Source organism: Triturus cristatus, chromosome 5_1, assembly GCF_964204655.1.
Source record: "Triturus cristatus chromosome 5_1, aTriCri1.1, whole genome shotgun sequence".
NCBI classification, from domain to species: Eukaryota; Metazoa; Chordata; class Amphibia; order Caudata; family Salamandridae; genus Triturus; species Triturus cristatus.
Window position 1 is genome coordinate 1,009,671,519 of NC_140587.1, and position 23,038 is coordinate 1,009,694,556.

At 43.5% G+C, this 23,038-nt stretch overlaps 1 long non-coding RNA gene and 2 other non-coding genes across 3 annotated transcripts in view; all 3 read right to left on the reverse strand.

Annotated features, from left to right (window-relative positions):
* Positions 1 to 9,692, reverse strand: part of LOC146832782 (uncharacterized) — a 129,194-nt gene extending 119,502 nt beyond the window's left edge. Inside the window, exons 1-3 of the long non-coding RNA XR_014961338.1 lie at positions 9,613 to 9,692; positions 7,911 to 7,956; positions 5,534 to 5,716 (exon numbers count right to left, since the gene is read on the reverse strand). This is a non-coding gene — a long non-coding RNA (uncharacterized LOC146832782). The remainder of the gene's footprint in view (positions 1 to 5,533; positions 5,717 to 7,910; positions 7,957 to 9,612) is intronic.
* On the reverse strand, positions 6,914 to 6,981 carry LOC146832783 (small nucleolar RNA SNORD31). The gene has a single exon (XR_014961650.1). It is a non-coding gene; the product is annotated as a small nucleolar RNA SNORD31 (small nucleolar RNA).
* Positions 7,423 to 7,547, reverse strand: LOC146832784 (small nucleolar RNA SNORD22). Its single transcript, XR_014961652.1, has one exon. It is a non-coding gene; the product is annotated as a small nucleolar RNA SNORD22 (small nucleolar RNA).
* Positions 9,693 to 23,038: the final 13,346 nt, after the last annotated feature.

A 23,038-nucleotide genomic window follows, 5' to 3' on the forward strand; every position in this document is an offset into this window, starting at 1 on the left:
ACACCCTATAGTACTATGTCAATACAAGACACAGTGGATACAGTTTTACTATTATCATTGGACCCCGAAGAGGATAGTCACATGGATGAGAAAGGTGTATTTCACCAATTTGGGATTGACATTGGACATACCAAGGACAGTGGATTATAACCTAAATCCAAGTGGACCTCTAATTTCCCTCAAGACAATTGTTGTGACATTGTTTAAAAATATTTGTGATGACTTGGATCGTGTCTCCACTAGAAAGATTTTAGGGAGGCATAAAGGAACGGATAATATAACAAAACAGGAAAGACATGCATTAACTATTCTAAAAGGCAATGAAACTCTGATTGTCAGGGAGGCTGACAAAGGTGGCTGTATAGTGGTCATGAATAGATCTGATTACAATAATGAAGTATACTCTCAACTTGCTAATATAGCTTGTTATAAAGCTTTGCATGGGAAACTTATATTACGAATCACAACCATAGTAAATAGGGATCTTAAAAGTTGGTATGATATGGGATTACTTAGTCTGGATGAATACACATACTTATAAATTGACAGACCTAGATTCCCATGCCTGTACACCCTACCTAAGATTCACAAATCTGCCCCCTTCCCACCAGGGAGACCAATTGTCTCCGGCATAGGGGGACCAACAGAACACCTGTCCCATTTTGTAGACACATTCCTAAAACCTCTGGTGCCACTACTACCATCGTATATCAGGGATACGAAACATGTTTTGGATATGATGAATGATATACTATGGGATGATGAGATGATCTTAGTAACTTTGGAAGTCGTATCCTTGTATACGAATATCACTTCTGAATTTGGTATGATTGCTATCAAACACTATTTGGATAAGAGACCTGCAAAGCTGTAACTACACACTGAGATGATCATAAAGATGACAGATTATTCTACAGAATAACGTGTTTTTGTTTGAAGGCAAATGGTATCAACAAATCAGCGGGACAGCCATGGGCTCCAGATTCGCTCCCTCTTATGCAAACCTCTTTATGGGGTGGTTTGAGAGGGAGTGGATCTGGGGAAAGAGTGGTGTCAAGTAGATACAGTACATATATTTTTGGGGCAGATATATCGACGATATTCTTTTGATATGGTCAGGGACAGTGGAAGAACTAAACAGTTTTAAACAACAACTGGAGGATAATCCATATAATATGTCTTTTACAATGCATTACAGCAAGCAGAATATTGTATTTTTTTAAGTGGAATTGTATATATATGAACACAAGTTAAACAGCAGGATGTACAGGAAGGAAACATCATATAACTCAGTGTTACATGCAACCAGCTCCCACCCTGACCATCTGATTGCGGCAATACCTTTTGGCGAGATGGTTAGGGCTAGGAGAAACTGTAGTCATAATGATGAATTTAAGGATAATGTGGAACAAATCAGGACAAGATTTAAGATTAGAGGCTATGACGAACATTTGATCAATAGAGCCACTAACAAAGCCATGAAACTTAAAAGACAAGAGACACTCTCTGTGAATCGTAAGACGTCTGCCAAACATCGGGACTTGATAAGACCTATAGTGTCATTTGGAAGCAATACAGGGGACATTAGCAGAATAATGAAGAGACACTGGCACTTATTAATGGGCGACAGTAATATTGCACCATTTGTCCCAAAAAACCCCAGTATTCCATTCCGCAAATGGAGAACACTGGGTGGACTTATTAGTCCTAGTTACCCAATGCAAACAAGGAAACAGGACTAGCTTACAGCCTGTAACATAGGCTCACACAAATGTGGTAACTGCTCATTGTGTAAACTCTGTATTGATTTGAAGGAATTGTCTTACAATCAGAGCCCTAAGTTCCTAATACACACCAATATTAACTGTTAAACAAGATTTGCAGTGTATATTTTAATCTGCAAATGCGAACAAATCTATGTGGGGAGCACCATAAGGATGCTCAGGGAGAGGATCCAAGAACACTTTAGGGCAGTAAAACAAAGAGACTCCAGATACCCATTCGCGGTGCATTCATTGACCTGTGAGAAACAGGATCATCATAGGTCCTTTCGTTTCCATGGTCTAGAAATAGTACCACCACTTGGCAGGGGTTGGAACAGAGAACTTAGATTACGACGCCAAGAGGCGGTTTAGATCATGTGCCTCAGAGCAGTAGAGCAGGGTCTTAATGTAGGTCGTGAGTTACACTATTTCTTAAAATAGTAGAGGGCAAGTCTGCTTGATATGAATCTTAATACTTCGTGTCATTATACGAAATTCTCCTACGTAATCTGTATCATGTTTTATATGAGGTATGTACATTTGCAACTGTTAACTGTAATAATGACAGTATGATCTGAATCAACTAGTACAGTAAGGGCTTGAATATACATGAATATTTGCATAGATTTTGAAAATGATAACGTATCGATGGAGAAGACTAATGTATATACTCCACTCATACACATGATCATGATTGAATGAGTGTGCTCTCTCCACCTTTTTTTCACACTAATAATGTAATTTTTTTCTTCTCTTCTCCTAAGTAAATAATAAGGAACTATAATCATTAGGGTGTGTTTACGATCTAAACAACTCATTGGTATCCTTCCTGATCTCTCAAAGCAGATTTTGATTTTACTAGGGCCATACAAGGGAACCTATGAAATACTTTGACACAATGTGGACCAGTTTTCATGAATCGACTAGGTGATTGCGGATGGGTTTTTTGGCCGATGTTTGTACAAGGTTTCATTCTGACCGTCTAGTTTACTTGAGTATATGACCTGTAACTGGAGGAAATTTGGCGATGATTAATGGGATCACATATCTCTCAGTTATTTACAGCATCTTTATATTGGATAGACTCCTTTGCATGACATGGGATATTTTACAATATCAACCTGAATTTTTCAACTAAAGAGTATATGACCTAAGACTAGAGGGTATTTAGTGATGACTACTGGGATTACATATATTTCAGCTATACACAAAATTTGGATTTTGGATAGACTCCTTTGAATGACATGGGTCATTTTACAATACCTACCTGAATTTTCAACTATAGCGGATATTCTCCAAGATGGCTGATAAGGTTTCTGTATTTTATCTGATTTCTTGGTGTGAAACTACGATGAGAATTGCGTGACTCTTTACACAAGATGAGATACCTACTTAATATCTTGGTCATGGACTGATTTAAAATGTCATGGATGAATACAGAGTTATTGATCTGGTGGTAACTGAGTTAGTTACCCACTTAGTGCACATTTAAAGATGGCTGCCAAAGCCAGGTGTTACTTGCGCTATGGCAGTTGGCAGCTACAGCGTTTTGTAGTCACTCGGTTTTGGATCAATTAGGTATCGAGTTACGAGTTACATGATATGATCGCAAAATATATGTAATTTATTTGCCAAGAATAGATTGTTATGTATATCAGGGATGATGACAGGCCGGCGTTTAGATGGCATTTGATACTGTTTTCACTTAAAACACACTTAAAGATGGCGGCCAAAGCTAAATATGTCACGGTTTTGTTTCCGGGAGTTTTCCACTATTTAAACAGAAATCAAAATGGCGCCCATGCTGAACGCCATGAATATTGTTGGGTTGGAGTACTCTGCCGACTGGTAAGGCTTATTCGTAATAGATGAGCTGGGGTTATCCCATTTTGTGTGCTATGTAAATAGTGTTGCTCTAAATGCTGTGTACTGGGGCAGCTTGTTTGGTATGTCCTTTTCGGGACACCGAGATTGAATTTTTCCCTTTTGCCTTTTTGTTTCTCGCTCTGTTTAACGAATACGAGCGAGTTACTTATTGGTTCTATTACTGTTTTGCGTTCAATTTTATTTAACAAACCTCGTATTTCCTTGTTCCTCGCTAAGGCCAGAGGGGTTTGGAAGCACCGTGGACTGGGTCATTTATGGCCTAACAGCTGGTCGGGTAGCATGATCGGGTTCCGTGTTGTGTGCTCTCACATACATTTTATTAGGTTGAATTAGATAATATTGTAGGATTTTATTCTATTCATGTGACGGCCTACGAGAATAATCATGATACCTTAAACTAGACACCTAGGCGTGGTGGTGACATGTGAACCGATTTATATTTCAGAATACGGACGTTACCATATATACTTTTCCACATCTATATACAATGTGGACTGAAGCTTAACACTGTGGTAAGTAGGACAGTGTTTGGTATCCTATATCAGTTATGGTATTTGTTAGATATTAGGATACACCGTGTGTTTGAGTTTCTTTTTCAGATTTAAAAAAAGTTTCTCATGGACTAGAGAATTCAGACAGATTGTATAAGGATAGTGACATTTTAAGGTGAGCCACGTTGCAACGTATGGCCTTCAACTTGGAAGAGGGGCGTTTCAAGCACATACTTTACAAGTTTGATTCAAACACGCTTGTGGTGACCTGATTTCTGTTTCTCCTTCTCTCTAAAATTTACTTGACTATGTTTTTACATACTTTTGATATACTTGTTTATACATTATTTCGGGTTTTCTTTTGCACTTTCCAAACACTCTATTGGTTGGTGGTTTCTTATACAGGGATCTATTTTGTTTCTATACGATGACCAACACATCACTCCTTTTACATCTCCTTACCTTTTGAATTGTATAACACTAGGAGAATGTATGGGCCTAATCCCAACTACTTTCATTCCAGATGCTATTATTACGTTTGTTTCAGCCCTGATGAAGTCCTTTTATACAGAACGGACGAAATACGTGTTGGCATGAAGCTGTGGCATGAAGCTGTTATGTTTGACTATGGATTATGTACAGAGGAACTGCCATATTGAATATGAAGTATAATGTCTGAATAAAAGACACTGGAAATCTACGCATAATACGAACTTTGACTTCATTTTGGAGTGCTTGGAGCTTAATTTGAATAAAACAGGAACAAATGCTTCTCTAGATCCAAACTCAGAACTTGGAGGAACTTTAGCTTGAGTTTGCTTTGCATGGGAATACATTGAAGGTTGTTGGTGCTGGTTTTTTGAATTTTGAGAAGATGGGGGCAGGTGGTGGAGGGTCAAAGCACACCGATTAGAGGTAACCGGCATTTTTTCAAAATGAACAATATCTGTGTCACTGACTTCTTCACTGCTAACCATGATTTCTGAAACCTTATTTTTGCCCTGGTGGGACTCGGACATTCATTCCATGTCACTGTCAACTGAAGGGCAGCATGAAGAAGATGGAGGAGTTACCCTTCTTTTTCTGGAAGGCAGAAATGAGGAAGATGGTGTGTATAGTGGAAGAGCTGGCCCAACATCTGCTGTGCTCGAAGCCCAGCTTCCTGCTCTGCTCCTAAATCACATGAAAATCAGATGTAGCAGACTCTTGTTACTGTTCGGTATGCTACAATCATTCTATTTTTGACTCACTGGTCTCAGCCCTGACTGCAGATATTGAAGCACTGCGAGACACCACTTTGGTTTCAGTGGAAAGGGTGCTAAAGTTGATCCAGGAATGGTTCCAACATTTTCCTGCAAAGAAGAGGGTAAGTTATGTACATCTATTGCTTACCTTGGTGAAAAAAGGAAGAGAGTTTGATGCCCCTGCTCTTCCACCTCACTGGCTAGACTCTTGTCAGAAAGCGGATTCTTAGGTGCTAAGATCTTGACTTTCTGTTGGTTAGCACTTAATAGAGGGATCTCTGAACTCCAGTGTGACCTACTTCAGACATTTCTCCTTCACAGTTATGTCCACCTGGAGGCAATAAGAAGGAAAACTTTCAGTCTTGACCAATTCTAATAATATCAATAAAAGTCTTCGGAACATAAAACAATAATACCCATCTGTAAATTGATTATTAGACTTGGGAATAGGTTAGGCAAAAATAATTGAAAAGCTGATATTACAGAAGTAAACCTGTGAAAGCCTGACGGGAGGCTAGCAAAAATTAAATAAATTAATTAAAAATAATAACAATGGTACGGTTGTCCCAATCACTGTTGTAGAAAATGGTGAGAACAATGAGGACTAAAGCACTCATGTTCCTCCTAAGCCACAGAACCGCTGAGAGCCAGGGGAAGGGTTGACAAAATGGATTAAAGTAGTTAAAATAAAGTTACCATGCCTTACAGACGACTAACAGCCCTCAAGCACAATAAAAGGAACTACATATAATAACTAGCATTTGCAATGCAATAGGTCTCGTATTTTTTAGAATTAAAGCTATTGCTGTTGTAAATGACAATGTCTTTTACCCATGTGTTTTGGTATGGAGTGTAGTGGATGTATGAATACAGACACAACTGCAGCACTGCCTAGAGGATTTCGAATGATAAATTACCAATGCAACCAGAGAAGCAGCTAGCAGCAGCGTCTACAGGACTTCGAATGAGGAATTACCGACGGGATAAGAGTAGCAGCTAGCAGCACTGTGTGAAACACTTAGAATGAGGAATTACCACTGGGAACAGGGTCATAGCTGCAGCACTGCCTAGAGGATATAGAATGGGGAAGTTACTAACAGGACCAGAGAAGCAGCTGGCAGCACTGCCTAGAGGACTAGGAATGAGAAATTACTGATGGGACCAGAGAATTTTAGACATACGAAGAACTGAGCGGTCAAGTGATCCTGGTAAAGAATGGCAGTTTAGAAGACACACTAATTTGTCAGCAGTAAGGCTTTAAACTTAACAAGGTCCTCCGTACCCCCCACTAAAGAAACGTCACATTGCTTTGAAGTAGTTGTCATCGTCCACATCTGAACCTCAGTAACAATCAATAAAAATAACAGCTGCTTACCCTTTACAACAGTAGTCTTTCTTTTAAAGAGAAGCACTTACCAGCCCTGCTCTAATGTAGGAGTAGAGGATTTTCAAAACACAAACTGCAATAAACATGAGGACGAGCTACAACTCCCATCTCACGGTTGCAGCGAATAAAAGTACACTAATTTAGCTTCAGAAAATACTTATCGATCACATAAATCAGACTGGGGTGGTAATGGGTTCATCACAAAGCTCATGGACAATAGAACAATAAAGAGCTGCTCAGTGTCCAGAACTCAAAAGCCATCCAATACTTTGATCCCACTAGTATCCCTACATCATGGCATGTGCCTTACCTCTGCTCCTCAGGAGTCAATATATTGCATTCCTGGGTTGAACACTGGAGCAGAAAGCCTCAGTAAATAAATTTAGCAAGTCAACAAGACCCCACCCCAAACAATATACCCCACTTCACTCAGACAACGAGCCCCTAAACACGAATTTGCCATCTCATCCTCTTTTTATTGGCTATTTTCCATGTTCCATGGACCACACCAAAATCTCAAACGTGGTGGCACAAAGTTCTTCACGATTAACCAGCGTAGTTTGCCTACATAATGCACACCAACCACTATAATAACACTCGGACTCCCAGCGCTAAATGGCAGCCTGAGCAGACTTAGACAGCTGAACCAAGTCTATCAGACTGTTCCATTTGGAACAAGTTACCCTTTTATCACACTGGCGGTACCAATGGATTCACCTTAGCAGGATGTGGCACCAGACGGACAGTAAGATGTGTGAGGATTTCATAGTCTCGACTGGTTACCGCCTTAAATGCAAGAGTATGCATCACACACCGTCTTCTATAGTATATTAAGCTGGAAGACGTTCTCACCTAAGAAACCTACAGTAGAGGCTTCGCCTGTAAAGCAAAGTCAAGATGTTTCAATCATCCCTCAAACGGGACAGAAAAGGCAGGGAGGAAGGGTCCCATCTAATGAAGATGCAAAAATAGTTATCACAGCCAAGGTATAGTGGTTAAAAGTTCATCATTCCAGAAGGGAATGCAGGCAGCTAGGAAAGGGCAGGATTCAGATTTAACCCATTGAGAAGTTTAAAAAACTTGGGTGTAAGGGAGGGGGCGGGGGGTTAAAAGCAAGCTAAAGCATCCAATGCATTACCTGCAAAGCATTTCGTCCCAGACTAGGATCCGGATATCGCTTCAATCTAGAAGAATAAAAAAACAGGGAAATCTTAAAGGCTGCCCCTTCAACTATTCACTTGCATCATAAACAGAGGTATACAATACTCTCTCAGAACTCCACACTCTAGTTGTCAGAACTAAATTATCATCTCACAAGGGCACATATAAGAGACACCCACAATGCACGCCCCCAGAGCACACCTTACCCATTGAGACTGCAAGACAGCCGTGGAGACCTATCAGGAAAGAAATCTGCATCGCGAGGTACGCTGAGCAAGTAAGATTTCTCAGCGTTGTCTGAGATATTAAGTAAGTTTCATAAGGAATCAAAGTGAGCTAGTATACTGATCACAACGCCGCTTTAACCAGAGGCCTGCAGATCTGCAGGAGCAGACAACTGCACACTATAGCACAAAGGCATATGCACCGATTAAAGCCAGCCCAGAAAGGTGCGATTTTATTGGAATATGAAAGGGATTTTAATTTATTGGGTGTGGTGAGCCTAATGATTATAGCCTGCCAATAAAAAAGAGACCCAACATTCAGACTTTGGTATGATTTCTGCTGGAAAAACACGCCTAAGGATTGGTGCCATAATTAGATGCGAGATATATAGGTTAAGATGCCAGCATTGGGACCAATAATCTCAATAGCTAAACTTTGCAAAAACTTGGAAGGACAGAGCTATTTAACTTTAAATATGGTAACTTTGTATCCAAATTAAAAATTAGATTGTGGATTGGTAACTAAAAGTCACAATTAAAACCTTGATAAATTTCTATTAAAGATAGATTTTGAATACCCAAATTAGGTTCCTTATGTAAAGTATGGCTTGCAACAATAATAGTTGTGGCGATTTCTTACATTATTTTATATTATGGGAATTTAACCTGTATCAGAGCGGTGTTAATCTTAACAGGGTAGGGCCCCTGTTGGGTTCTTAACATATCCCTACTCCTTCCCTGTGGAAGACTGGGTCACAAAATCTGTGCCGTTGTTATTTACTGGGAAATGCAGAATCACCACGCTAGTTGTACAAACACTGCAATTACCTGTACAGGCGCAATCAGGTCTCGTCCTTCCTTGTACCCAACCCAGCTAGAAATGCAGAACCTTCATGAGACACTTGCAGAGCTAGTAAATAATCTATATCTTGAGAGGAATCCAGCTCAGTGTCAGTACAGCCACTTATACAAAAGAGCTATAAGCTGCATCAGTAACAGACATTCTCATAAAGTTAACATTTGTCAAGTTGAGGGCAGGCGGATCAGGGCTTTGGTGGCTTAGATGCCATGAGGCCGAAGTTGATCAGTTAGTAATGGGCCATTTTCTAAAGGTACATGAACTTACCTGGAGAGTCAGCAGGGTTCTGTATAGCCCCTTGCAGCAGGAGCACACAGCCTAAAAGCAACCAGAATCACTGCTGGATCTCGCAACAATGGGCGACAACACTGCCACGTCAAGATCGAAACTCCCATGTAATAGAAGAGTAGAACAGTTGTGACGTTATGATTATTGATATTATATTTAACATCTTACATGATTTGTGTGGCCCAAGAAACGACACCGTATGTTATAAAAAGTGCATTCCTGATACATTGAAAGACGAGCTGCTGAACATAAACAAAGCAGAAATAGTACCTGAATCACAGCGCTTGCAGGGGAGGGACACTAATTACCTTTAATCAATCTGTAGTTGAGCGGTGCTCCACACAAGCAACAGGAAGAGATGTATCGCGACTTCTGCACATTAGAAGGCAGCAAAGGAGAGTGATTATGCAATGGACCAATAGTGAGTGTAGGCAGGCTAAAAGCACCTTCTGAATGTTTTTTATTAAACACAACAGATTGTCGCCATAGCAACAGCACTTGCGTGCTGCCTACAGGCTCGACCTAAATACATGCCATGCCAGTAAAAAAACACCTACAGTCTAGACTGATTTAAATAAATAGCTGCTCGCTGATGTAACGAAGGATAAATATTTCAGTTACCTGGTAGCGGCGGGCGCCAAGCGGTGCTGAGAGAATCAGCGCCTGTCTAGTGTGACAGAGTCTGTTCTGGCAGCACAGGGCCGGTGCACACCCAGGTGAATGACAGTCACTGACTCCGTGACTGCACTTGACTCCGCAATATAATTAAATTTGCCATGGGCGGCGGCTATATGCCTGAGCCACAGCCTGGGCAGCAGGGCTGTTCACGAGCAGGCGCAATGCTGCGAGCCGTAGGCCATGATTGGGCCCGCGCCGCCTGCAAACCAGTACCTCCCCGGATGCTGGCAGCAGAACGTGGTGTCCTCCGCACAGCGCCACAGGCCTGGCCCGGATGTCTCATTGGGCACTACCTCGTAAAAGGACAGGCAGCATCCACACATCTGCCATGAACCACACAGCGCCGGCGTCATACTGCGTGGCGTCATCTCAGAGTTGTCTTCTATTTCCCCTTTGTCAACCTCGTTCTCTGTGTTGGTGTGGATGCAGAAGTGTGAGGAGACAAAGGCAGAGTACTCCCTCCGCAGAACTGGCACCGTCACTGTTTGGAGATCGGCAAGTACGATCTTACTCTCTTGGTTAACAGCTGTCCTCTCCAGAACTGGCACAGTCACTGTTTGGATATCGGCAAGTACGATCTTACTTTCCTGTTTGACAGCTGTCCTCCACACAACTGGCACTGTCACTTTTTGGTGATCATCAAGTACGACATTGGAGTAACTGTCCACAGTTGTTAGTAACTCTTCCTTGTGACACATTTCCCTGGATTTTTCCATCGCCGTGTTACACATGGTCAGTGACTGGCTACCGCCCCCTCCCTATGACCTCACCAACCCCCGGACACAGGAACATAAAAACATGGTATCTTTGGAAGGCGGGAGGTCGCAAGACCCCCCGGCCGTATTTATTAAGTATTAAAACAATAAACTTTATAATTGCACGATAAACAGTTATACAAAAATCAGCAGGACATTAGATACATTATTGTCAACAGGTGTGAGTGACTATCCTTAACACAAACTCTAATACAGATTGTTTCCTAACCGAGTCTAACATCCTCCTCTGCATTTTTGTATACTAACATTTTTGGGCCATATGGCAAGGTCGCTAACCGGTGTCAGGTCCTACTAGCTGCGCCTCCCCTAAAGATGTGCGCATGCGCAGCCGGGCCCGGTAATTAACCCGGTCCACGCCGTGAACTTCATTTACCCACTAAAGGAGGGCCCTTACTCTGCGCCATTCGGTGACGTCATGAGTATGCGCGCGCGGGGTGGCTACCAGCCTAAGGAAAGCGTGACTCTCCAACCCGCGCCCCTTTGAAGCACCAGTTACCTTGCCCCTGAAGTTCTAGGAGGGGCCAATGACCCCTCCCCCTGGGCGGGAACCTCCATAGGATGATGCCCGCCCCCTCAGACCTTAAAATAGTTGCTCACCTGTCATGACCTTACAGCCACAGGCCAGCATTGTTAACCGACGATCTGGCCTCCCCCGTACCTAGACCTAAGCCCGGAGCGCACTTACTTTGCAAATCCCTCCAACTAGGCCCAGACATTATTAACCACAAGACGTTCGCTGCCTCAGTCAAGTGTACCCCGTCCCTCACGTAGAACTGCTCGCCCCAGAAACACCCATGTGGAATCGTCCACAACTGGGGGGCTCAAAAATAGTTTGACCGAGTCCCCCCCTCGCCACTGCCACCGAGGGAAAAGTTGCGACCAAACTACTGTGGAACCCGGGCAAGTCCTGGCCACCCACCCCGCAGTGGAGATGATCCCCTCAATAAGCATGCGCCTCCCCAATTTGACCAAATCATTCTCCCCCAGGTGAAGTATCACCACTGACGGGGGGGCGGGCAGCTGAGCTAAGAGTCCCTGGAAAAGTTCCGAAACTGGCTGAGGCATAACCCCCCCCCCCCCCCCCGAAGAATGAGATATCAACCCCTTTTGCGCCGCCTTCATCCTACGGTCTGTTGAAAGAAAAAACATGTTCCGCACGCCTAACATAAGAGTGGCCCACAACCCAAGTCACCAATTTCTTGTGTCCTCTGTGCTGTGCTGCTGTTGGTCGTTGGCGCCCGGTGGCGAGTTCCTCCCCTGCGTGACAGGTTTGAGAAACTGCAAAAAACCAGAAACATACCAGGCGTGAGCAACGTCCTGTCACAACATGTCAATTCGTACATAACTATTGTAACGTTCGGACGACCATCTCCCCAGTCTCTTCACATTCTCAACTGAGAGACCCCTCGCCACTGTCAGCAAAGCTCTAAGTACTTTACAACATGTGTACCCCCACATACCGTTCGTAGCAATTGGAATTGGGTGACCATCTCCCAATTCTTCTAACACTGTTCACATGCAGACCCCTTGTGATTGCCTCCGTGGCAGCGCCTACCTTAAAGGAGTGTGTGCCAAAGTCCTTCGGGTCAAGGCCCACCCTGGCAATAGTCAACTCCATGACTCTTCTGAACTGGTATTTGGTTAAAGGGGGGGGGCCGTCAGCCTGTAGTAGGAGCGACCCACCCAACAGTCCACCTCGCTGCTTGATGAAAGCCTCTACACGGAGTACCGGGCAGCAAGGATTATCCCTCGCCCCGTGCAGTACCACAATCTCCCCCCGTGACCCCTGATCAGTTTTTGATCTCAAAATTGTCACCCACAATGTGTCTCCCTGTATTGTTGTGTCCAGGAATTGGATACCCCCCTGCCTATCTGCCTTGGAGAAATTTGGCATTGTTTGACGAATCCTCACCAAAGTTTCAAAACTAGTTCAACACTCAATTCAGCTACCGTCGCAAATGTTTTGGGGTGATCCATCAAGCAGGAGCAGAGAAGGGGGGGGGGTGCCCAAACGAATTTTCCACATGTTAATATACAGTGGAACTTAGACGTGGCTACGGCCTGAACTGCTGAACAGAAATACACCAAATTTGACAGGAAGGTAGATGTTTGAATATATAAGGAAGCAGAGGGTCCGTGTATTATATATATATATATATATATATATATATATATATATATATATATATATATATAGACACGCATGGTCCAGAAAGAGTGCTTTTTGTTATCTGGTGTAAAGCCATACAGCAGTTTTGGAGCTATCAGGGATTATAAAATGTGTGTATCTAGGGTCCTGTTACATGCCATCCATGTTCTGCTTTGCAGTTTAGACCTCTAGAGAGCATAAATTAGGACGGAATATATTTCTGGCGGGATTGGGCCATCAGTGTGAGAGAAGGCGGTGATAGGTGTTTATTATTTTAAGTTGTGCAGAGTACACCACAATGTGAACTGTGCCGTGTTTTTATCAAGTTTCCACTGACTTACAACTCATCACCTGCTACATCTGCTCCCTTTCCCCATGTCCAACATGCCCACTGCTGATGTTATCTCCTCCCACGTGCCCTATTAATGTATCACAGGGAGCATTAGGGGGTTGGGAAATCCACGCAAGCGACCACACATACTGTTATATCTGGATATACATAGCATTCACATTGCTCCTTTACCAGAGACTTATTTGAGTGCTGGCACTAGTACGTCCTTTGCAGAGAGATGGGTTTCTCACAGACTATATTCACATACTCCTCATATACACAGGGAGCGGGTGCCTACATACCGCAGGGATCCCTCTGTGATGTGTAGGGGATGCTACACTATCATGTTGGTAAAGTTGTATACCCATCCATCACACTTGTGAATTGCTATGTGCCTCTTGGCTCTGCCCATGATGATGCTTTACATTGAAAACACAGATAGTGAGGCACTGTGGTGTAGAGAAGTACCTTTTACGCACAGTATTATCTGTTAAATTCAGTTGCTTCCCGTACAGTTTTGCAGAGCTCACGTTCACCAGAGGGCAACTTGGCGCTGACATCACAGATGTTTATTGTTACCCAACTCAATGGTATTCAGTTTATCAACTCAGAAGGATAAAGGCAGAATGAACCCACCGAGATTTGAACCTGGGCCCCTGAGGTCAAACACAGGCCCCTAAAGTGGACACATTAGTCCCTTAAGCCCCCCAGGCCCAACTCAACTCAGCTGCTGCGACCCCTCCCGTTTCTTTTATAGGACGTCCTGATTTTGATCTAATTGAAACTTGTATAACTTTATCTGATATGTGTTCTGCATAGATTCAACAATATCTAAAAAGAGGTGGTGTATGCGGTGGCCAACAATATCACTGTATGTCCCCTGCCCAACCACTGTTAGACTGTTAACAGCCTGACCTTCTTGCTTGTTGATAAATTTCTTATTTCAAAAGCACTCCCACCGAGTGTTACACAAAAAATTCACTGACCACCCACTCTGGCCTGTATCATTGGGCGTGACATGGGTGTCCAAACAACCAGCCATGCGTGTTTTTATAAACCGCTGTATAGTCTGCCTCACCACAAGGTAGCGCGCTAACGGGATGGTAAATGGGATGACTCCAATATGCTCTCATTAAAGGGAATAGTTGCGTACTCATGTTATGCGCTACAAAGGCAGCCTCAGGTGCGTGCGGAGCACACTGCTGTCACGAATGACATCCATACTTATATGTGAGCACCGTTTAGCTGAAATATTTTGTAAACAACGTCCTCAATAGCGATGACTATGCACCCCTTTGGGGGGGGGGGGGGTGCGGTTAATTCATCCCACCCAAAGAACTATCCTTCACCGGTCCCCAACAGCATTACCCCTAAAGAAGGACTTCCCGCGTTACTGGTCGGTGAGGGGTGGGTAGTTGTGCGTTACAAGATCCCACACAGCGCATAATCGCTGTAAGAGAGGCTGATTGCTCAAACTTGCAATGGCTGGTGGAGCAACATGTTTAATGGTTCCCGATAAAACACCCCAGGCCAGCAAGAAACATGTTTCCCTTAGGAGAGACGCGCCATACCGCTGCCGTGCGCGTAACTTACAAAATGTGAGCAGTCGCGTATATTACAAATCTGTGGGCCGACCGCACAAGGCACAGCTGCTCCGTGCACGCTATCAGTTATCTATTCCCTTCCCACAACCCATTCACCGTTTGCTCCTGTAATAACTGACCATCCCTCTTACATGAGGAGAAGGCATGGAGAGGACGTAAATGTGACTTCCACACCACCCTAACCAAGCGGCGGCTCTAAACTCCCCTACCCCCTCTGACATCCCCACACGAATTGTAAAGTCGCTAAACTGCAAATTACAAAGTGCAATCGCCTTTGGGGTTTGATATAGATTACAAAAACTGTACAGTACACAAGACACAAGAGCATTTTGTACAGGCACCGCACATGACATAAGCGAACATGATTAGCTTATTGACAATCCCAGGCAGGCATATCATGCACCTTTGTAACCTTGGTCGCGTCAAAAGGAATTCGTGCCAAACACTTCCATAAATGTTCAAAGTAAATATAAAATTTGATAACATCCCCCTGAAAAACATGCAGAGTTTCAGGCAAGGACCCTAATGCAATCCGATACTTAACCGCCCGAAAAATGTGCAATGTGATTCCTCGCAGTGGCCCCCCCTAGAACTGTATACTACGAATTTCAGGAGAGCAATCACACCGCAGTACCAGAAATGGCGTCAGTACATTGCTAACAAAAGGGGCCTGATTCTTGTTATCAAACGCGTGACGGGCCCCCCGGGACACTCCCCAGAATAATTACTAGGTCAAGCGGGTAACTCGTAAGAGGCTGCTCGAAAGGACCTCTCGATGTACAGCCGTGCGTAGGGAGTTACATTTTGGGAAGGACTGCGGACTATTGCTGCTCCGCCTTGCTCACTGATTTTTTTTTTGTTTTTTTTGCAATTAGCCCCCCCTTTTCATTTGCTCGAGGTTGATGCACATTTTTGTTTGCGCTGCAACAAGTGGTTTGTGCTGTAGTGTGTCTATCCTTGACTCTAGTTACAGGCGATCAGCTTTTCTTCTGTCAATCTCCTAGTGTTTTTTTAACATTATTACCTTACAGTGTGGTTAATATGATTTGTACAACAGGGTGTATCGTTACATTACGTTATGTCACCGGCGTCGACATTTGTCGTATTATTTCCTGTAGCCATTGTTTTCTGTTTGATGCTTGTTTAGAGTTTATTCATTATTTCATTTACAAGGAATATTCACAGCACATTTATCTCAACTTTCTCTGTTTAAGTTGCCTTACCATAGGGATGCATACTGTAATTGTGCTTTATTGTATTCTCAGCCATAGAACCAGTTAGGTTACGTTTTTAAAATTGTGCTGAGTTTATTGGACATAATTATCTAGTGCAGCACATTTTCACAGCATTCTCTAGTGTACTTTACCCCACACAGGGTGTACAGTATGTTCAGTCTCTATGTTTTGATGCAGACCAAGAGACCTTTTACTCAAGGTCACTTGTACACTATCTCACACACTATCTGTGTTGGGTTTGCATTTGTACTGTGCTCTCACTTTCCCTTACACGAGGGTGGGTATTACACGGTTTTTGGTTTCCAATTAGTTTATGGGCCCTAGGTATACACCATGTAGGTACTCGCTATCATGGTACACACCGTCAAGTCTATTGTTTCCTTACTGTCTCATGCATGCTTTAAGTTTCCCTACACGGGAATCGCAGTGGGTCTTTCACACGTTTCACATGTGCACAACTATAGTCTGTCTTCCACCTGGGAGCTATGCGAGGGTTTTAGTCCTTTTCGCATTATTATATGGGTTCCTACCCATATCTGTTTTTTGACATCGTTCAACCTCTCTACTTTATTATGTGGGTTCCCTCCCATATCTGTTTGGTGACTTGGCTCAACCTCCTTGTGTTTTCACGATGTCAATTTTACAAGGACTATGGTTTCTATGGGTCTTAGTTCCGTCTGTTACCGCTGTAATCCCTTATCTTTTTAGGGTTTGCTTTCGGGTTATAGTTCTCCCGAACCTCACATATAGTTATGTTTTCATTTTATTGAACTTTTTATTAATAATGTGCAGTTTTTACACTATATTTTGTTATTATTTATTGATGATGGTGTGGATTATCCTTTTACTTTTTCTCATCTTCCTTGTTTTCTTTCTTCTTTTCTCTTCCTTTTGTGATGTTTTCTCCAGTGTTTTCTTTCTCTGTGTTTTCCACATCCTGTAGTCCTGAGTTTTGCTGGTTCATTCCTCTTCTGCCTTCTTACATTCCTGTTCTGGCCAGTGAGTATGTTTTGGGGCAGTTATTCGTGGTTCTTTTTCTCCTTTTCTCTGACAATGTTATTTAGTTCTTTTTCTTTTGTGTACAGAAGGGAGGATGGTTCTTATATCTTGGTTTGCCTCTCTTCTTTGCTTCTCTTATCCTTTCCTATTGCTCTCTTCTTTCAATGGTTTAATGTTTCTTATTTCCTCTGTTTTTTCTTGTTTCTTCATTGTTGTTGTTTTTTTTATATATAGAAGAAAGTAGGGTTATGTTGTATCTTGACTCTGATGTTATTCTAGCCCTGCCAATGGAATCTTGGTGTAATGACATAACATGGAATTCTGGGAGTGAAATACAGGCTGGGCTGAGAAGCATGCTGGCTGCTCCTGGTGGGGTCCTGATTGTGATCTTGCAACTATCTTGAATAAACCCCCTCTACCTGTGTGGACTTGATCACTACACAAACACACAAGCCAATGAAAAATGTGGGAGGGGCTTCTCCTCTGTACTCTATCTACAACAAATCGCCAGAGAAGCTTGTGCGCTGGCTCAGGCTCGAACAAAGAAACTAAAAAATATTTGTGGCTTTTTAAAGGCACATAATAAACAATGCTCCCAGTAGAAAGCTTAGCCCTAAAGTCTCTCCCTCCCACCACCAATAGAAACATGGAGTGCTGCAGGGCAAGGATTGCACAAATACATAGTGAAAATGTGCTTAAGGCCTTGCCAGGAACTCATATACCATCAGAAAGCCAGCCACGAGGATTAGAAAATTACTTAAAATAAAAAATTATTAAAGCCACATGGAAACTGACACAAATTGACTAAAATAAAATGTTTTAATACCCCTAACACAAACAACCCTTGGAAGCAATTACTCTAGCCAAATACTACTAAAAGTAATAGAAAATACACATTGATGAAACATTGTTGTATAAACAAATGACAAAGGAGAAGAAGGCTGATAAAGTAAAATGGCCATCTATCTAGACGTGGAACCACACCACCAGCCTTAAACATGCACATGCAGACAAAATACCCTAAATCTGGCATGTATTCAAGACCATTCACGGGCCCTAAAAGATCTGTAGCACAACAGCAGCAAGAATGTGAAAAACCTATGAAAATAACTTAGATTAACACATACTACCTAGTGCAAACTAGGCCCAAATCAGTAAAAGGCAACATTATAATAAATCGTGAATAAAATACATTAAATTAGGAAAATAATTCCCTAGGCCTACACTTTCCCAAAAATTCCATTGCCCTCACACTAATTGCCCCATATTCCCCACAAAGCCATGCCTTGCATCCAGACACAAAGAAACAGAAATCTCAGAAAGCAAAAACAAATGGTGACACTGTCCTCCAACAAACACCGCCCATCAAAAATAAAGAAAAAAATGAACTGACATTTTCCCCCAAAATTAAAAAAATCCAAGGATGAATGATGCAGCTGAAATTACAGCAAAGGATGAGTGATGCTTTCCCTCTAGTATCCAAATCATAAATGACCAAGAAGTCTTAAGGACAGGATGATGAAGATGTTACTGCATGAACCAATATTGACAACAATGACAATAAATAAATAGATAACTAAACGTGGATTTTGTGCTCAATCAAATAATGCTGCCTGAACTGTGCTCTTGATAAAAAAAACTTCACTTGAATCTCAATAATCAGGCCTGGCAACAAATAGTGCGAACAACAAGGAAAGTTAGGAAAGTCTAGTAGCATTGTTAATGCCATAAGATAAGGTTTTAAACAAACTAAATCCTGTTTACCTGGCACGGCGTAATTGAATGTTATCTGGCATATAGCATCACAAGCACAATGAAAAATTCCTGACATTACATCAGGTTACCCTGGTGTTATAACAATTTCGCCGGAGGGTTATTAATTTTTTGAAGTAAATAAGTGTTTCGATTTACACTAGCTTTTTTTTTTATTTGCAGTAACCAGAAAAATATTATTAAAGCTGCGTCCAGTGAATATTTCATACAAAAATCGTTAAATGGCAATATCTATTAGAGTGAATCGATATAAAAGGGTAAGAATAGAAAAAGTAGATTTACACCGATAGTGACAATTGTATAATACAAATATAGTACAACTATAAAGCTTTAGCTAGAAAAAGCCATTATGTAGTCAGGGCAGGCCTAATAGAGAATGTTTCACATCATATTTAATACTGAACCAAAATCACAATTTTATTAAATTTGTCACATTCCACCTAGATTACACCCGATACTGTTGAATCTGCTTATTTGGTTATTTTTTTGCATATATAAGTTCAAAGAATTTAACACAATTCATTTTACTTTGCCAATGAAGAAGAAGGGGGTGTATCATTTGTTTTTCCACCAGCGCAGAGCGGGCTAGGGATATAGCAATCGACCAGCGGCAAAGCACGGGTTACCAGAAAATGTTAAAAGAAAGTATTGTGCCCCCTAACCCGGAAGTGCTAACGATCCACGGGTTAGGGGGTGCAATACTTCCTTTTAACATTTTCCAACCCTAAGAATTTTGCACCTGGGGCAACCGCCCCTGTGGACGCCCCACGCTACTCCACTGCAATGAACACAAACTTACATTCAGTTATTGTAAAACATCCAGCCCTAGAACAATTACTGGGACCATTATTTCTGTTTATCCCAAACAAAATAGTGAGACTCCAACAACAACAGGCTTATTCAACGGTGAACCAAGGTGTGCCGCAAGTTGCTCCCAGAAATAATGCAGAGATGGGCAAGTGGCAATTACATGGAGCCAGTCCCCTTTGCCCTCTAGGTGACATCTAGGGCAATGATTTATAACAGACGTATGGTACATTCTCACTAGTTTGAGTATAGCAAAGAAGCCATCGAGAAAAAAAGATGAATTCTCCTAAAGTTGGCAGCTCTAAATAGCTTATAGCTATATTGGCTTAGTTCTTATCACTCCTTGGGAATAACCCTAAACCCAGTTTCCTATTTATAATAACATTTGTACAAATTTGTCATTGGGACACGTATATACATGCAATGATTGGCCATCCTTTTAGGACCACAAGGTCTACCATTAAGGTTTGCAAGAAGGATATCCCATTGGGCAATGCCAGAAGGAGCGGCCCAAAAGTCTAGAGTGGGCTATTTTTTTTGCCTATCTTATGGTTTTAACCGTTAGCGTAGACACTAGGGAAAAGCTTCCAATGCTTCTTTATCATTAGGCACACTATACCCAATCAACGAGGGTGGCAAAGAAACAAGGGCATTAGAAGAAAAGGAGACTGATCCGTGCTGACAATAACCTCTGGAAACCGATCTGTGGATATCTTTTAGGAGGGCCAGCTGAGAAATAAATAAAGCAGTGGGCTAACCTTCACATGTTGAATGCATGCTGTCCCAATTAACCATCTCCTGTATCTCCCCTTGACCTGCTTCAGTACCTTGCTTGATCCGTGGCCCTTGCGGTCTTCTTAATAACGACCTTGCCTGCCGTTGTCTTGTGGGACTGCAAGTCTCAGAGAGACCTGTACCAGCACCCAAAGGGAAGAGAAGCAGACACGCCCTCTCACAGCGCTACATGGCACGCTCGGACCTCCCACCATGCAGGACCTAGCTTGCCATTGTGTTGTGGGACTGCAACTCTCAGAGATACCTGTACCAGCATCTGAAGGGAAGAGAAGCGGACACACTTCCTACAGCGCTACATAGCGTGATCGGACCTCCCACCGGGCCAAGCAAGGGCAGGCCCTTCCCACGTCCGTCATCGACCAGAAGAGCCCCCCCCCCCTTGAGGTTTGAAGGGCGTGTGTCGCATTGTGGCGCTTGTTGCTCCCACTTGGAAGGTAAAGTGTTGCCTCCCACTACGCTTGCTGTATTGCCGGTCCTTGTGCTGCACCATAGAGTGGAACTTTGCATTTCAGGTGCACACGCTCGGAGAAGGTCTAGGGGACTTGGTTGCGCTTCCTCTTCTTGTCCAACTGAGGCTTGCTACTTTAACTTGCCCAAGGCGGTTGGCTGTCCGCCAGGCAGGACCTTTACATCATCAGTGTGGTTTTGTTGTGATAAGTTGTTCACTGAAGCTGGACTTTCCCACGCAGAGCAGCAGAGCGGTTGGCAGCCAGTCAGCCGGTTCTCCAGGAGATTTGTACAGGGGGGCTGATACCACCTACACTGCCGCCTATTGATTAGCAGCTTCTACGGCTGCACTCTAACGTCTTTACCGGCAAGGGAACTTTGGTGGCAAGCACGGCTGCCATTTAACTGGCGGCCGCTATGAGTGAGAGCCCCGGTGACATCGCGGAGGAGGCCCAAATAGATTGGATGCGGCCTGCGATCCCGCCTCGAGTGCCCCGCTTGCCCCTCTTCACCCTTGGTTTTCGAAATCCATTGCAGCTCATTTCATTACTGCCTCACGACAGCCATTCGGAGTCGGAGACAAGCCACCCCTCACCTCACCCCACCCCACCTGGGACCACGGAACTCTGAAGTCCAGGTGAACAAATCAGGGCTGCATAGCAGGGGTGGAGGGTTTGTGGAGGGTTTGGAGGGTTCTGTGTTTTCCCTTTCTTTCCCTCCCGCCCGGCCTTTTTGCCTGCTACTGCCCACGGACCAGGGCGCCGTGGCTTTGTTGGTTGGGGACAACTTGGTTAGCCCGGGACAGTCCGGTAGTCCGGTGGAGGTTTGCTGCCTTTTGGCCCCCCCGGCAGCTATCAAAATTCCCGGTCCCAGGTCTCCCGGCCCTCCACCTGACCCAACGATCAAACTGCCAACATCCTTCATCTTTTCCTTAGCGGGGGACTTTCCGGGGGGGGGGTCAAGCCTTGTCCGGCCAGCAGCTGGTATCCAGAGGGGGAGCCCCCTAATGGCGTTGGACGTGGTTGAAGAATTTAGTCTCATCTCCGGCATCTCGAAAGTAACTGCGCCGGCACCTGTAATACAGACACCCTGGGAAGACACCCGGAGGAAAAAAACAAAAAGGGGCATTAGGCATCAGGAATTAGCAGCCAAGACCAAAGAAGGATGGTCAAAAAGAAGTGTCCGGGCAGAAGCACGGCCAGGAAGGGGCAAACAGACCATGTGAGTGAGTGCTCAGGCGCAGCCGAAGGAGAGCAAGACAGTCCCTCACCTGACCCTTCGGGTACTAGCAACGTACACCTACAAATCCAACCAACAACGATAATTACAACGGAACCTAAAATAGAAACTGACAATGATCTGAAGAAGAGCCCACCCAAGATAGGTCTGCCAGTTACGTCTCCCCGCCCTCCTCCATGGGAGAAAATCCAAAGTTATTTTCAAAGAATCATTCACCCTACACATCCCATTGTTAACCCCAAATGCAACCACACCCTTGAAAAGGGTACGAAGGAATTAATCAGGTGCTCCCAACTTTCAAACAGGGCAATCTCATTGAGCCCTGAGCCGGCCCAGCCTGAAGGGGGCGACCTAAGGAGATCAAATTCCCACCTTATGTTCCATCAAGACTGGCCGAGGGAAATACACATTCCATAATAGCGCAAGTCCATGTAGGACCTTTAGCACAGGGGCCGGTCACTCACTTAAGTCCGCCAGTCTCTCCAGCCTTTTCAGTGAAACAAGTCCTACAAGGGGAGCAGATTCACCGGAATACACCTGAACTTGCTCCGGAGGCCCTATCACAGGAATTTTTAACAACTTTAGAAGCTCAAATAGATGCACAAATGGAAGCATCTTTATCCCAAAAATCAAGACCAGTCACCACGCGAGCTACAACCCCTAATTATCACTCGCCGCTCCACATGGATGAAGAGAGCAACGACCAAGTCAGCTTGGGAAGTCCAGCAGGTTACAACCGGGATGATTTCTCCTTTAACAAACAAGACACAATAGACAATGCTCTGCTCTGGCAGTCACAGAAAATGGAGCTCCAGATTGACCTCATCCAGTCAATAGCAACAAGCTTAGTGGTTGTAGGGAATAGGCTAACTATGATCGAACTCAAACTCAGATGGAAGTA